We start from the raw sequence: 15,250 nt of genomic DNA on the forward strand, positions 1-15,250 counted from the left end.
AGTTGGTCAGTGGGTTGGTTGGGTACCAAAGGCAGTCCCCTGGGCTTGAACTGTGCATGGCTGGGTGGGATTGGCACTCACCTCTCTTCCCATGGGAGGGAATGGATCCCTCTCTCCTTTGGAGAGGTCATGCCTCGCTGAAGAGGTCTCGGGTGGGTGGGGAGCCTTCCAGGGGCCAATGTCAGACATATGTCCCAGGAAAACCCAGGCCAGAGCACCCCCAGAGGGGCCAGAGATCAATGTGATAAGATGCAAGGCAGGGCCTCTGGGATGGAAGGAGGCTCGCCGTTCCTTGAGCCCGGAGGGAAGGGGAATCCTATTTCTCAGTGAAAGCTCGGGCCAAGGGGAGTCCGGGGTGCTCCAGAAAGGAGCAGGCCCACCTCCGGCCCACCCCAGACCTCCATGTCCTTTTGTGGCTTTCCGAAGGAGCCCGGTCCGTTGCTGGAACAATCCCAGTGAGTAGACCTGGGAAGGAGATGAGGAACAGTGGGAAACCTTTCCATGATTCCAGAGCTTGCATCACTAACGTCCTCCCCCCCCCTCGACCCCTGCTCCCAAGTCCGCAAGAAGTCTTCGGACGGCTTCTGGTGAGCAATGCTTAGAAAAAGCATCTACGTTTTTGTCTTGGGGGTGGGTGGGAGTATGGAGGTGAAAGGTCCTCTCAGTTCCTTGACCTCCCATTTCCCAGAGTGTGTGGTGGCTTCTCGGTGCAGGGATTCCAAAAGAGAGGTATTGCAGAAACCTCTTCGGCCCAGTACGCTGGCTGGGGAGCTGAGTGGGAGACCGTTCTGGCCGGAGGGCCCGAGGGGGTGAGATGGATTCCATGCTGAGCCTGCTCCAGAGAAGCTCCAGCCTGCGGGGCCTTGGGCAAGCTGCAGATGCACCTCCTCTGCCAAGGGCTGGAGGGGCACCTCTGAGTGCTGTGTCCCTTGGAAGCCCTGGAAAGGGTGGCCAGAAGTCCATATTGTCTTGACTGCACACGATCTTTGCATTATTACTTCTAATGGTTCTTTCCAGAGTTTGGAAAGCTGCTTTTGCAAAAAGCCATTCACCCCAGATCCTCCCTGGAAGGTGAAAAAGCAGGTCATCCCATAGCAAAGTGCTCCCCCCCTTTGAACGGAGATGTCGTTGCCTTCTTCATTGCAGAAAATTAGTTAAAGGTGGGCTAACGAGAAATGTAGGAAGAAAGGAACTCCCCGAAGGATCGGAAAGTTCCTTCCGCTGCAATATTGTTAGCTGGCTTCATGACAACCCAGGGAGAGGCAAAATGCAGCCCTCAGCCCTGCTGGGGCCAACCAGCTCCCCCGCTTGTGTCAAAAACTGAAAACGCAACAACCGAAGGGGCCACGAGAGGGAACTAGAGAAGACGTCCCGGTCTTGTTCTGGTCTCTCAGTGAGGAAACCACCCACTTGCTTTTTAGGGGGGCAGTTTTCTGTGGGATGGTGTCATCTAGTGGAAGGGCTCTCCCGTCCAAATCCAGCGGAGAGACCCAGAATCCTAAGGAAAGCATAAGTTAGGATAGTGCCTGCGTAATGCTAGGCACTACTCTGGGCGGTTTATGTAAAAAATAATAATAATTAAGGACAATAAATAGAACATCATCTAAAAGCAACGCATCTCATATAAAGCAAGGAAATCAAAACCATCCGTACCGCAGCTCATAAATCAGACTAACCAGGCGATGGCACAAAGGGTGGCCTCGTTGCCACCTGAGCCTGACAAGAGGATGCCCTCCGAGGCTTCAGGGAGCAGCCTTTTTTTGAACATCCTCTTCAAGGCCGGGATGTTGCCCAGCGCAGGACCCCCCCCCCGGATAGGAAACGGACTGAGCAGAGAAGGCGCCAACGGGTCCCTGGGACCCCCCTCCTCTCGGGAGGGCGATTGCCTGCCTATTTCCAGCAGAGGAACTGCTCCTGAATCTGAGCCGCTGGCAGTTAGAGATGGACGGGTGAGTCCTGGCTTCTCCTTCGGGGGCCCTCCTTTCTCATGTCTCCTCTCCTGCCTACAGGTATTGTCCTCCTCCGGGAGCCAAAGAGGCTTCTGGGCCCTCCAGCTTCTGCACGCCCTGCGAGCTGACATCCATGAGGCCATCGTTCATCTGTGGGCGCAGCAAATCCCAGCGCTTTGGGGGTATTGCCAGGCAGGTAGGTCGCCCGATGGGTGCCTGACAGGAGGATTCATGGTGAAATGCTTTCCCGCCCCCCGGCCCGTCTCAAAATCTTAAAAGTGCTGCACTTCACTTTGCAAGCTATCCGAGGAATAGCGCTGTCTTCCAGAAGGCCCCTTGATCTTGCTTTCATTTCTCTAAAGTTCCTGACATTCGTTTCATCCGTTCACCTGATTTTGGATTTTTTCCTGGAAGAATTCAGGAGCACCTAGCAATCCAAAAGTAGGTTTGCCTTTTCAGACCTTTTGCCCCAGTTCTGAAGAGCTTCCCTAGACAGGCCCCCCCACCTCCCAGGGACGCACACGAAGCAGGCGGACCTCTATATAGGTTCTGGCAGGCATGGGTGGCTTAAAGTCTTTGAGCAGTTTTCAAATTCATAAAGGAAATAGTTATGTTACTTTTGTAACATACATTCATTTTCTGTTTGTATTTTTACATGGATTATATTAATATGTCAGAGAACTTTAGTCATTTTGGTGATGTTGAAACATTGTAATTCTCTCTCTATATATTGAATCTATATGTAAAGGTCACAATGTTTACTAATAGGGTACACACAAAAACAGGGCACAGACAGTTTAAAAAGGACTGATTTTCCTACCATTTGGTACTTGAAAGATTGTGAAAAATGTCTGCACCTTGTGCATGACACACCTATAGTGTGAAAGTCATGTGTTCCAAGTGATGATGTTGACCATCCTCGGCTAGTTTGAGGAATAGTAAGGAAATGTTATTCTTGTGAAATAGCACCACAATTGGTAAACAGCATTACTTTTGCCTCCTTTTTTCACATGTAGCCAATTATATTTAGAGATGCCTTTCAAAATCCTGCCTGGGGGTCTCTAAGAGGGAGGTTTTTGCCTATTTTTAAGAGTACGTTAGTAGGACGTTCCTCTTTAAACAGTGAGGGATGACCAACATATTCCATTTCAAGAAGTCATGGCTCAAGTACTACTCTTGAAAAATACGGTCCCAAACTCTACATCACACCCACACCCACCCACCCCCGTCCCAATTGAGTTGGTACAACGATGTCCTCTTTTCCTTCCAGAAGGCACCAGAGGAAGCCAACCTGAGTGGCAGCAGAAGCTTCTGCAGGTGAGGTTCTGCTCTTCTTCGACCAGGAACTGGCTGGAGGGAGAAGAGGGATCTCTTCGACAGACCAGGCTGGGGGTGGGAGGGGTGTCTCCTGGACTCTGGTCCATTAGCCTGAGGGGCAAAAAGGAAGAGCCTGTGAAGTCAGATGCCCTGGGCAGCAAATGGGAAGAAGGACAGACAGGTGTAGACGACGTAGGACACAGCGGAGAACCGTCCTCCCCCAGTGTTTGACTCGGAGACCAAGCTGGTCCATTTTGGCTCTCCGGTTTGGCAGCCTATTGGCTTTAGACTAGGTGAAGAGAGTGCTTAGCCCCTTTTCCCCTCAGCTCCGGTGGGAAGTCATAGTCTCCATTTCTTTAAGAAGTGATTTTCCAAGGACATTTTTAAGGCATTTGGGCAGGGGAAAGGGCAGGAGTGGAGTCTTAGGAGCAGACGCCGAGGCCCTCGTGAACCAAATGTCTGGATTCATTCATGCTCTCCCCCTTAGTTCCTGAGGAGGTCCCTGAAGACCATGGAGGACGACAGGTGGACCAAGAACCTGATCTTAGCCCTGGAAGATCAGATGGGCAGCTATGCGGACGGGTCGCTTGAAAAGGTTCGTTCCCCCGTTTCTCGTAAAACCCGCAGTCCTGTGGCCCCTCAGCTTCTCCCCCGAGGGTGGAAAGCTGCTGCAACCTGGGGGAGACCTCAGTCCCTCTCAGCCAACATTCGTCCAAAGCAGCTGCTGCAGAACATAGTGGCGGAAATCCTGTTGCTTCGCCTAGGAAGTCGCCCTGGTGGAGGCCCCTTGAATGGGCGGGGGTGGGATGGGTCAACGCCTCCCTCAGGATTCTGTTGCTTCAGTGGGCCTTCTCGAGGGCCACTTTCCACACCAAGCAACCGGATTTCGGCCGGAGTTGTCCAGCCTCTGCTGGACGGCCTCCAGTGAAGGACCGCCGACCCAAAGATCTAGACAGGTGTCCGATTGTTCGACTGAAACCTCCCCCCCGGTCTACCCCTCCTTCTCTTTCAGAGCGTCCTCTATCAAGTCCTGGGCTTGTCATTGGCCTGCTGCGCGGACCGCACGTACGTCCTGCACTGGCTGGAGCGTTTGATTGAGAACGCCAATTATTTGGAAGCAGCCGAGAAAGAGGTGAGTCTCTAGCGAGTCAGGGCAGCCTTCAGAGTTCTGTACCCACCTGGCGTCTCTTTTGTCCTTTGAGGGGTGGGGACGGTGGCGGCTTCTTAATAGATGGACGCCCTGCTCTTCAACCAAGAAGGTTTTTCTACCTCTCTTAAGTTGAAACCCTCCACAACATTGCAAGGGAGTGAAGAGCACCTGGCTGTGCTAGGATGCCACAGAGTCAGGAACATGATGGTGTGCTAGGGGTGGTCTTCCCTCCCTTCCACACGGGGAGATCTAATCCAGTTTCAGTCATTTCTCACATCAGCATCCCTTCTCCAATCTTTCTCTCTCTCTCGGTCACCTCTCCCCCCACCCCCCCTTACAGAAAGTTGCCGAAATCCTTTCTTTTGCTGCGCTGGACCATTTAGATCTGACCCTGGCCACCTTGAACGACTGCAGAGCTGGCATAGATCTCAAGATGGGGTTGTCTGCCCTCCTCACCCACCATAAGGTAAACCAGCGGGCGGGGCCAGCAGGTCAATGCCAACTCTCAAATAAGCCACCCTGGATTCAACGGGATCTAAAACTGGAGCCTGAGCCTCCTCTGATGCCAGCCATTCATCACATTCCATGGGATCGCTGGCTGCAGAATGAGGAGGTTTGCTCAACTGATGGGATTTACCTAAGTGTTGACATACGACTCAGCAGTGCATTCCGTGGCTGAATTCCTGTTGGGCAGTGTGACGAACACGGGTTCGAAAACACACGTGTAAGCTTGGACAGAGAGCAATCAGGAGCTTGCACATGCTAAAATGGGCTGAAAGAGTCCAATTCAGCCAGCCATGCTACAACACTCCTTCTCACAAGTCTGCCCACATAAGAACACCCTGGTACTCTCAGATATTATTGTGAAAAGGTCAAGTGGGCTTTGTAGTCCTTAGACTTAACTTGCACCACTGACAGGACTCTAAGTAAGCTAGGCCGAGGCAGCACTCTCAGATGACCCTATGGCAAGTGTACTGTTCAGGAAACCAAATGAGTTTTATAATCTTTATTTTATTAAAGAAAAAGCATGTTACTAAGCCAAATTAAACCAAAACAAATAATCTAGTATTGTGCTGTTTAGGTACACAGATGTAGTGAATCAAAGAAAACATGAAAAATATAAAAGTATTCAAAAATCCAAAAAGCCATTAAAAAGAATAAAAACAGTTCCAGTCCAAGAAATCATTAGTAAAATAAAATAATCCAAGTAGGTTATGAAAAGGCTATAGTCCTCAGTGATCCTATAGAATAAAAATCCCTAAACAAAAGTAAAAATCTATTATATGTCCCATAGTCCTTAGAAAAGAAAAATCCAGTAAATATACCATAGTCCTTACAAAATTACAAGAGCATAGTCCATATGGAGTATTCCAAGAAAAGAAGTTCATAGAGAATATTCCATAGGTAACAGTCCATAGAGAATAGTCCATGCATAGTCCTTAGGAAAATCCCATAAGTCTAAAAGTAATCCAGCAAAGCATAGAAACCAGTCCATGTAGGTAGGCCACCACACTCTCTCTCAAGACATCAGGGTAAGTCCCAAATGGCTGAAGTGTAGATCACGAATCACTGAAAGGTCGGTCTTGGAAAGACAATGTCCATAGGTAAAAAGTTCCTTTTTCAAGAGTAACTGGCAAAGGCCTAATGCACCTTCTCACGATGTCATCCAATCAGAGTTCGTTACTAGGCAAACAGTCCTGTTACATCACATGAATTCTTTCTCATACGCACCAGATGTTATTTGGGTTTACGGTGGTTTCTCAAAGAGTCACAACAATTTCCATCTATCTAATCACACAGAGCCCTTCTCAGGCCTTCAGAATAACATTCTCTCTGCTCGCCTAGAAAACAACTTGTCAGCATAGCACAGATACCATATACAAAGAAACAAAATGGAACCTCTCTGGCTTATTTCTTAATTACAAAACCCATATGCCTTAAAAGATTTTAATCTTAAAAACCCATCTCATCACAGGCAGCTCCACCTGCACCTGGGGATGACATCATCATCATTGGTGGCAAATCCCTGCTCATTATGAGCCCATTGCTGCTGCTTGATGGCAATTTCAGGGTGCAGAACCCCAAAATTGCCAAGAGAAGCCTGTCACCAAGCGGCATCTTCTGCAGTCGATTTGTGCACAGAATCATTGTGCCTGCGGAGCTGCTCAACAGGATTTCAGCCCCTGGGCTTCTGCAGATGAGACAGGTGGAGTGCTGGATTGTTTCCAACACCCAAAAAGTGAAGTTAAGCATACAATCCTGAAGCATTTTTAATGGGGGAAAGTCAGTCCGCCTTCCCCCACTCACCCCCAGATCACAGGACATATGTAATTTGATAAAACCAAATCAATCCTGCTGCCATGGCGATCAAAGAAGGGACAGAAGAGGGAAACGGGCAGAGAGAGACAGACAGACAAACAGATGATAAGGTAGCAGCTGCCACCTTGCCAAAACACCCCTTTCTGTTGCCTACTTAGGATTACAAGACTGGCAGGCGAGGGCACCTCCTTAAGACCCTGATCCTGGCCTACAGCCGGGTTGCCATCCGGGCCCCCAAAGAGCTCCTGTTGAAGAGTGGGGAGGCAGAGATCCTGAAAAAAGTCCTCGACCTTTACAGGATGAGCTTCCAGGTAAGAAGTAGAAGGGGGTCGGAGGGTTGGATTCTGGTGAAATGGGGCACGGAGGGAGCAGGTCGCTGTGGGGAGGGGTGGGAATGGAAGAGAGGGAGTTCACTGTACTCCAGAAACCAGCCAAAGTGACCTGCCCTAAAATTCAGGTGCCACGTTGCAGCTTGTGTGTCTCAGGGTGCTGCCATTAGCCTTTTCTTGCCTCACTGAGAACTGAAGCAGATGAGACGCTTAGCTCCTATTCAGAAGTGGTGCTCCTCAAGTGGTAAAAGATGTCTGGTTGCCATAGTAGCTGACTTCCCTCACCTTCACCACTTGCATCTTGTAGGTTTTGTTTCATGAGTGGCCACTTTCAGTGCTCATCTTGGATTGTCTAGGCATCTGGCTCTGAGGAAATCTCTTTCTGGGAGCCAAAACAAAGAGAAAGAAAGAATGAGAGAGAGAGAGAGAGAGAGAGAGAGAGAGAGAGAGAATTGATCTCTCTCTTAAATGCCTGTCTCAATCCCGAAATCTCACTTCCCTCCTTCCTAGCAAGGAAGAGGTGACATCTGCCAAGAAGCATTCAGTTTTGGGCTTTTTCCATTCAGAACCGTTCAAGAAAAATCCAGACCATTGAGGGGGAACCCCCTCTGATGATTCTGCGCCATTTGCATAGCAAAGCCGTTTATCCCCTGGCCCAAGGCCTGTGTCCTTAACATTTTAAACAATAAATTTTAAAAAGGCCAGCTGCCTTTCTAGGCTTGTGCAAAGAGGTCAGTTTCTCCATTTTATTTTTCAGGTCCTGGGAGTCAAAATTGAGAGCCAGGTAAGCTGTCGCAGATCTGAGGGTGTGATCGGGCACCTCCGTGTCCGGATTTTTCCCCTTGAAGTGGAAGCAGGATGGAGGGCCCCTGCTAGGGCCCCTATTCATATGTGGCATTTCCCCTGGTGGAATCTCTTGTCCTACTATGATGATGATGATGATGATGATGATGATGGTGATGATGATGATAATGATGATGATGATGATCAACTCCTCCCCCCACTTGAGGAATCCTAGAGAGATGCCGCCAGACGGCATGAAACGGGGGGGGGGGAGGGCTTGCTATTTTTGTTGCCCTGTCCAGTTGCTTCTGGATGGCAGCCCTCGTTCCGCTTCCAGAGGGTGGGAGACGTTCACACCAAGCTCACCCTGGAATCCTGGAATCCTGGAGTTGGGAGGCCATCGAGTCCAACCCTCTGCTCGAGGCAGGAATCCGAATCCAAGCAGATCCGACCGAGGGTTGTCCAGTTGGCTCTTGAAGGCCTCCAGGGTTGACTCCCGCTCGCGAGTTCCCAGGGCCAGGCCGCGATCTGAGCCCCGTTCCAAACTCAACTGGCTATAGCATGCTGGCTCTCGGAAGGCGGCAGGACTGCGAAAGGATCCTCACACGATCAACCCTTTGAGGAGGCTTCTTTCTTGAGGTGGAGGGACCCAAGAGAAATCAGCTTGATAGGCCGACAGAATTCCTTAAAAGGGGTTCCTTCCCACCCCCGTGGAATTCGTGTCTGCTCACTGCAATTTCTGTGGCTGGTGGTTTCGCAGAGTTTTGAGCGAAATCCTACCTGACTTTGGGCAAGGCTCTTTGAACCACATCCTTCTCTCGGGTTTGATCTTTTCTGAGAGAGACTCACCATTGTTCGAGGCGAATCTGGTGGGGAGGCAAGAGGAAGCCTTCTCAGGGGCTGCCCCCAAGTTCATGATCTCCCTGCTGAGGGAAGTTAAACAAGCAGATTGTAGACATACATTTGGTACCAGTACCAAAGGAGGAGGATGATGACCATTGGGTTCTTTTAGGCAAGACAGGACACCCACCTGAAGCTGATCTTCTGCGAGAGCGTCGCCAGCATCTGCAAAGCCATCTCTGAAGCCCAGGACGGGAACTTCCAGCTGGGCTGCAAAAAAGAGCTCTTGGAGGCTTTGTTGGTAAGCAACGTGGGGGGGGCGGGACACCCGAAGGGTCCGGTGGGGTTCCCAGAAAGCCCAGAAGAGGGAGGGGGCGTCTCTTCAGACCCGGGGGGGTCTTCCTCGTGGCACAAAGGAGACTTTTGGAAGCTCCGCCAGGGAGACCCTTCTTGGAGGGCTTCCACCACGAGAGCCCCACCCGCTCTTTGGGGAGGGGTCTCCTTGGGAGCAAAGCGTCCAGCCGGCAGCTCTGCTCAGAACGGTTGTTGCCCCAACACCTCGGGGAATGGCTGTCCGTGGAAAAAACGGGACTCCCCCTCAGGAAAGCACCTTCAACCCCCTTCTGGGCGATTTTAGAAAGCATTTTGGTCGTATCCTCTGTTGAGTGGATGAAACCCTCATCTCTCCTCCCCCTCCTTCTTGTTTTTCCTTCCTTTTTGCTCCTTCCACCACCACCACCACCACCACCACGGGGGTCTTCAGGCCTTTCTTGGGACGGAGCGCCTTGAGAACTTGAGAAGCTCCCTTCTCCCAGCAACCATCTCGGCCTTAGTCTCCCTGAGGTAAGTTATCGATAGGCAACGGAGAGGCCAGCTGGGCTAGGGAGGCCTCCCTCAGGCAGCAACTGGTGTGGGGCGGGGGCGGCTCTTCGATGTGACAGGGGGGCTCCCCTGTCAGTGCATTTGGTTGACGGGCACGAGACGGGCAGGGAAGTGAGGCTGCCAGCTGGCTTCAAGGCCACAGGGTTTCCCTCCAGAGACACAGTCCTCCAAAGCTGCTGTCCTTGCCCTGCCCACTCGCCAATGATTATACAGAGGCAGAGGCAGTCTGATTGCTTGTCACGATGCTCTCACATGTAGATCAGAACGAGAAAGAGCCAGCCTGAGATTTGGGCTGCCTTTCTGCCTGGGACCTTTGTAAACCTCTGTCTGGATTCTCAATCTACCTTCCTTCTGCTAGCCACCTCAAGCCGCGCCTGCCAGTGGAAGCTCTCCGGGAAATGCTGGACGGAGTCATCAAGAGTCTCTTTCTCCTCCCTCCCCTGGAGCGTCTTAAAAGGATAGCATATGATGAACAGGATGCGTCCAACATCGAGGTATGTCAGGCAGGTTTTCTTCTAGGTCTTCCTTTTTAACCTCTGATGGGAGCTTTCCCGAAACATCCTATTGCATAGGAGGATGCAATATAGAAGAGGATAGATGGCTGAAACGTCGCTTTGCTTTTTTTTTTTTAACCGCCAAGGCCTCTTAAACATCCTAATGTCATTGTGCGGTCAATGTCTGTTTGTTTCCACTCTTTGCTGGGCCTCGCTTTGCCCACCCCCTGGTTTATGAGGAGCCCATGGCGTCAGGGGAACGGTGTAGCTCTCGGGCCTCACTCCCTGGGTTGTCCTTTCAGCTCATGTACACCAGATCCGTTGAGGCCAGGGGGAAACTCTTCGAGGTCCTCGTTACAGAAGAGCCAACCTCAGAGAGGATTGATGTCATGTTCCAGGTAAGCATAAACCCAAAAGGAAATCCCCTGGATTGGCATTTACATTCAGTATTGCAGAAACTTTGCCAATTTCATGGTCAAACTATAAACTGAGGATAATCTGTCATTACCATATTGTCCGAATTGTCCCCATCAGATCATTTCAGCATTTATATAGGATCAAACTAGATCTGACACGCAGCTGTCCATCTTTCTCTGGAGGGCCTCCAGTGTCGGAGCGCTCGGCCGGCTCCTTGGTTCCATCGTTCGACAGGAATCTGGTTTCCTGTCCCTTGAGTCCATCATCCCCTTATGTGCTGATGCGCTTTGGCATGACTGAGAACCCCTCCTGCCCCTCCTCGGTGTGACCACCTCTCGGCCTTCTTTCCTCAAGGTTAACCATGCCCAGTTTCTTCCGTCTTTCCTCACAGGGCTTGGTTTTCGGTCCCCGGATCACCCTCGTGGCCCTCCTCTCCACCTGTCCCAGCCAGTCTGCATCGCCCAGACTGATCTCTCAGACACGAAAGCTTTCCTCAAGAGCGAAGTGATGTTGCCTCTTAGAACGGCCGAGCCGGAAGGGAGGCCTAAGTCTGGGCCCTCCTCGAGGAGGCCGAGTGGGGAATCGAACTCCCCACCTCTGACTTCCACAGCCAGAGCCCTGAACCCCTGAGCTCTCCGGGAGTGCTCGAAGGAGGGATGATCCACAGCATGTAGATCGGGGGGGGGGGGAGCCTTCCCTCTCTCTCACCTTTTCCACATTTCACCCACCGGGCCATGAATGACCAGCTGTGTTTGGCAGCCAGATGGGCTACGTGGCTCCCATCCGGCTGAGGGATATCTCAAGGAAAAGCAGGATAGGTTTGTAAAATGAGAAAGGTTTGCCCCTCAGAGAGGTCTCATAAACGGGTCTGTGTTCTTGCTTGGCCTCCAGCTGATCGAGCCCTGGTTCCTGGAGTGTGAGGGGAGCCGAGAGAGGGCCCTGCAGGCCAGCTTCCAGGTTCTGGCTCCCTTCCAGGCCAGCTTTCGTCTTCCGGTGAGTCCTCCTCCTCTTCCTCCTGCCTCCTCCTCCTCCTCTTGCTGGCCGACCAGAAGACCCTGTGGGAAGAGTCCCGATATTCAGAAAGGCTCCCCGGAAAGAGGCAAAACTCTCCCTCTCCTTGGTGTCTTTGGACTTGGGCTCCATGACTTTAGACCAGCCTTTCCCAGCCCGGGGGCTTCTCTAGAAGGAGGATTTCATCTTCTCCTGCGTGGGCTCGGCCATCGGATCAGATGGGACAAGCATGAGAGAACTCAGCTTGAGTGTGTCTATGGAAGGGAATGCCTTTCTTTCGAAGGGTAGAGGCCATTTCTGCTCTGCTGATGTGGTGATATGCACGTCCATCTGGTTCCCTTCCATCCGACGCCCATCAGGCTTCACACCTTTGGTCTTGGGGTGGGGTGGGTGTGCATTTTCAGAGTGATGGAAATCATTGATGGTGTCCAAGAAACGAGCAATGAATGGTTTCCTTCTCAATCAGCACCAAAGAGCAGAAGTGACTTTGCAGAACAGACGTCTCAGAGGAGATGAGAGTCTGGCGACCGCCCTGGGTCTCCACTAGGACTGTCTTCTCCTCGATTGACACTCACTCCCCTCCCGGTAGCACCTCCCACAGCAGGGGCTGTAGAGCCAGGTGGGCTCACCTTGGACCCGGGCTGGCTGTGGCTTTCCTCCCCGTTTCTCTTCCCACCTATGCCAGCCTGAAGTGTCCCAAGCCTGGACAAGAAGGCGGCCCCAAGGGCTGTGGGCAGGCCTGATCCAGAGCTCCTCTCCCCTCTGGGACGATGCAGACGAGCTTGCTCGGTTTGGGGACTGGCCTTCCAAAGGCAAGGAGGGTTCCCTTGGAAGTTGGCTTTCACAAACACAGGAAGGCCACTTCCTTCGCCTCTTGGCAAGATGAACATGCGATTCGCGTCAATGACCAGGCTCTCTGTAAGGTCTGTTTCAGGCCTCCGAGAATCCCTTCTGCTGCAGATCTTAGAGGAGAGGTCGGTTCTGCAAATCCTCAGGCCTTCCAAGGCCATTTCAATCGGTTTTATTCTCTTCTTGGTAGGACGGAGAGCATTTCAAAGGCTACGGTTTCGCGGTAACCTTCCTAGCCCCTTACATCCTGGAGAACTCCATCGCATGCCGGCAATGGGCAGCCAAGTGCATAGGCTGCCTGATTCGTATTCAAGGTGAGAATGTGGGTGGGGGAGATGGGATCAAGGGCTTCAAGGCCAATCAATGGGTGCCTTCAGTCTGTGACCGCTAGCGTTCTTGGAGTGACCCTGTCTGGAGGTGAACCTGGATGGATGTAGGACCCCGGGAAACCTCTTTCCAGCTGAGATGGACCCCACTTACAAACGGACAAGGGGATTATCCTCAGGGGAGGCAGAAGGTGCTCCTTCAAGGTGTCAGATCCCAAGGGTGAAAAACGCTGCCCCTTCGAGGTGGCTTCATCCCCAAGCCTGCAAATCAGGGCTTAGAAAATGACGAGGATGACCTTCAAACAATTTGGTTTAGCCATGAGAGGACACCAAGAATCCCAGGTTGACCCATGTTAGTTTTAACAATGAGGGACCCTGTGGGTGTGAATTCCACTTTGAGCCCTTTTTGGTTCTTTCCAGTGACGTTTTATGTGTCACCAATTCATGACTTTAGGAGTCCAAAACCAAAGGAAAGAGAGAGGTGGCCGGACAAGGCAGGGAAGCAGTGGCGGACAGTGGGAAGGGAAGGGGCAGGCTGGGGCGGGGTGACATGGAGTAGGAAGTTGGTGAAATCGGGCAAAATCAGTTGATTCAGAAAACTTTGGGTCCTCCAGTTTAGATGACCCCGAACCAACCTGAACTAGCAAGTCAGCCATTTTTTTTTCCTGGTCTGCTTCTCTGTTTGTTCCTTTCTTTAGTCAACATTCCTTTCCCAGATTTGTGACCATGACTTTCAGTTAATATTGTGGCCCACATTTTGGGCCCGTTTTGTCATACATTCTTTAACTATTTCATCTTGGTTTTGAATTCTGGTAGATAACGATACCACATTTTAATCCGTTTTTCCCTTACATTCAGAAGTATCTTATGCGGTGTTCCTTACAAAAAACGACTGCTTTATCGCTTGTACATCTTGAGTCTGTGTTTTTGCCCACCAATCAAGTATTGTGCCTTGTTCTTCTAGTTCTTCCCTTGCTCTCACACTTAAGGCCGCTTTTAACAAACCTCTAAATCTCAATAGAGTTTCTTTTTCCCCATTAATATGGGTTGTGTGAATGCTTCTGTGGGTGAGACCCATTCAGGAACTTTCTGGTCCTTTTCTTCCCGGATCTTGGTCCATACCCAGTTTAAAGCTTTCCTTATCAGATGGTTCTTCAATGGTTTATCGTCTTTTGCTTTTTGATACCCTAGGAAGGTGGTGCCATCCTAGATTTAAATCATGTCCTTCTGATTTCTATCTTCTGTCAGTTTCTAAAGCAGTCCATTTCTTTACCTAAACGAGAGCACAGGCTTTATAACATGATTCACCCTCTTTTCTTTCCAGGCGGATCGAGAATCACGGAGGCGGAAGAAAAAGAGGTGACGTCTGCCCTCTGTGATCTCCAGGCAGAAGTCCCCACCGATCTGTCTGGGGCTTGGGCCAGACTGGCTAAGGTGATTCCCTTGATCGGGTGGGAATCTCCCAAGTGCCTGGGTCACATCCACCTCCCGAATTGGTTGGAGTCCTGTTTTCTCAGCGAGCCGAGTCAATGGCCAGGCTCATTGGCAGTGCCTTCATCTCTGAGATGAGGTGCCTTGGTATGAAATCCGGGTGGCCTGAGCCATCCTGTGTCCTCGCGGAGAGGCTCCAGTCCTTGTCCAACTCCAAGCCCACATTGGGGCCTTTCCGGTTCTCTAGGGGAACCTGCTGGAGTCCACGGGGAAGTGCCAAGGCCGCCTTGTTTTGGAAGAAAGAGCAAGATGCAGAGAATTCTTGCAATCCCTGGGCAAAATCCTTGGGCAGGACTCTTTGGAAAAGCATAGAGCTGCTCATCCTTGGTCTGGCAGGAAATCTCACTGGGGAAGGAGAAGGTCTGAGCTATAGAAAAAGCTTGTCCTTTCTTTTTTTGGCAGGTGGTCAGCATCCATCTTGCGAAGGATCAGCTGTTGGACTTCACCAAAGCCATCCTGGAAGACCTCGTGTCAGGGATCCCCAGCTATGCCAGGGCTGCTGGTTACTGGTTGCTCGCCAACCTCCAAAACCACGGGGAGGCCATGAAGAGCAAGGTAGCCATTTGCCAGGAACCCTCCTTTTCTCTAGGCAGGAGATGCAGAAGTCAGAAAGAGATCTCCACCTGCATCTTTTCAGCTTTGCCCAAAGGATGCTGAAGTTCTTTTTGTAAACTTCTGCCATTCTGCAGAATCCAGAATTTCTCAGCCAGCAGAGCCATGGCCACCTCGGGTGGGGGATTCTGGGTGCTGTAGTCCAAAAAAGGCCCTTTTCGTCTCCTATTCATCCCCGTTGTTTTCTCTAGGCTGGGCCCTTCATCTGGACAAAGGGGTCTTGGGACGACCTTTCTGGCCACGTCCAGACGTGGGCCCAGCTCTATAAACCACGTGGGCTGTCACCTCAACCCGGGGGGGGCAGCGGCAAGGGGGCGCCGCTGTGGTCGTGAGCTCACTGGAGGCCCCAATAGATGGGCTTCTGTTCCAAGTCACTTCAGCCAAGAGTTGCTCAAACAAGAACGGTGTCCTTTCAGGGGGGGGAAGAGTAATTTTGTCCTTCTGATTGCTAAATAGAATAATAAAGAAATAAAACCATTCT

At 51.2% G+C, this 15,250-nt stretch overlaps 2 long non-coding RNA genes across 2 annotated transcripts; both read left to right on the forward strand.

Annotated features, from left to right (window-relative positions):
* The first annotated feature begins 9,458 nt into the window (after nucleotides 1-9,458).
* On the forward strand, nucleotides 9,459-10,745 carry LOC144584529 (uncharacterized). The gene is made up of 3 exons (XR_013538839.1): nucleotides 9,459-9,530; nucleotides 9,928-10,063; nucleotides 10,366-10,745. It is a non-coding gene; the product is annotated as an uncharacterized LOC144584529 (long non-coding RNA).
* Nucleotides 10,746-11,267: 522 nt separating this feature from the next.
* LOC140702377 (uncharacterized) lies at nucleotides 11,268-14,079 on the forward strand. Its single transcript, XR_012081508.2, has 3 exons — nucleotides 11,268-11,473; nucleotides 12,531-12,654; nucleotides 13,991-14,079. It is a non-coding gene; the product is annotated as an uncharacterized LOC140702377 (long non-coding RNA).
* The last annotated feature ends 1,171 nt before the right edge of the window (nucleotides 14,080-15,250 follow it).

The sequence above is a fragment of the Pogona vitticeps genome, chromosome 12 (genome assembly GCF_051106095.1).
Source record: "Pogona vitticeps strain Pit_001003342236 chromosome 12, PviZW2.1, whole genome shotgun sequence".
Classification (NCBI taxonomy): Eukaryota; Metazoa; Chordata; class Lepidosauria; order Squamata; family Agamidae; genus Pogona; species Pogona vitticeps.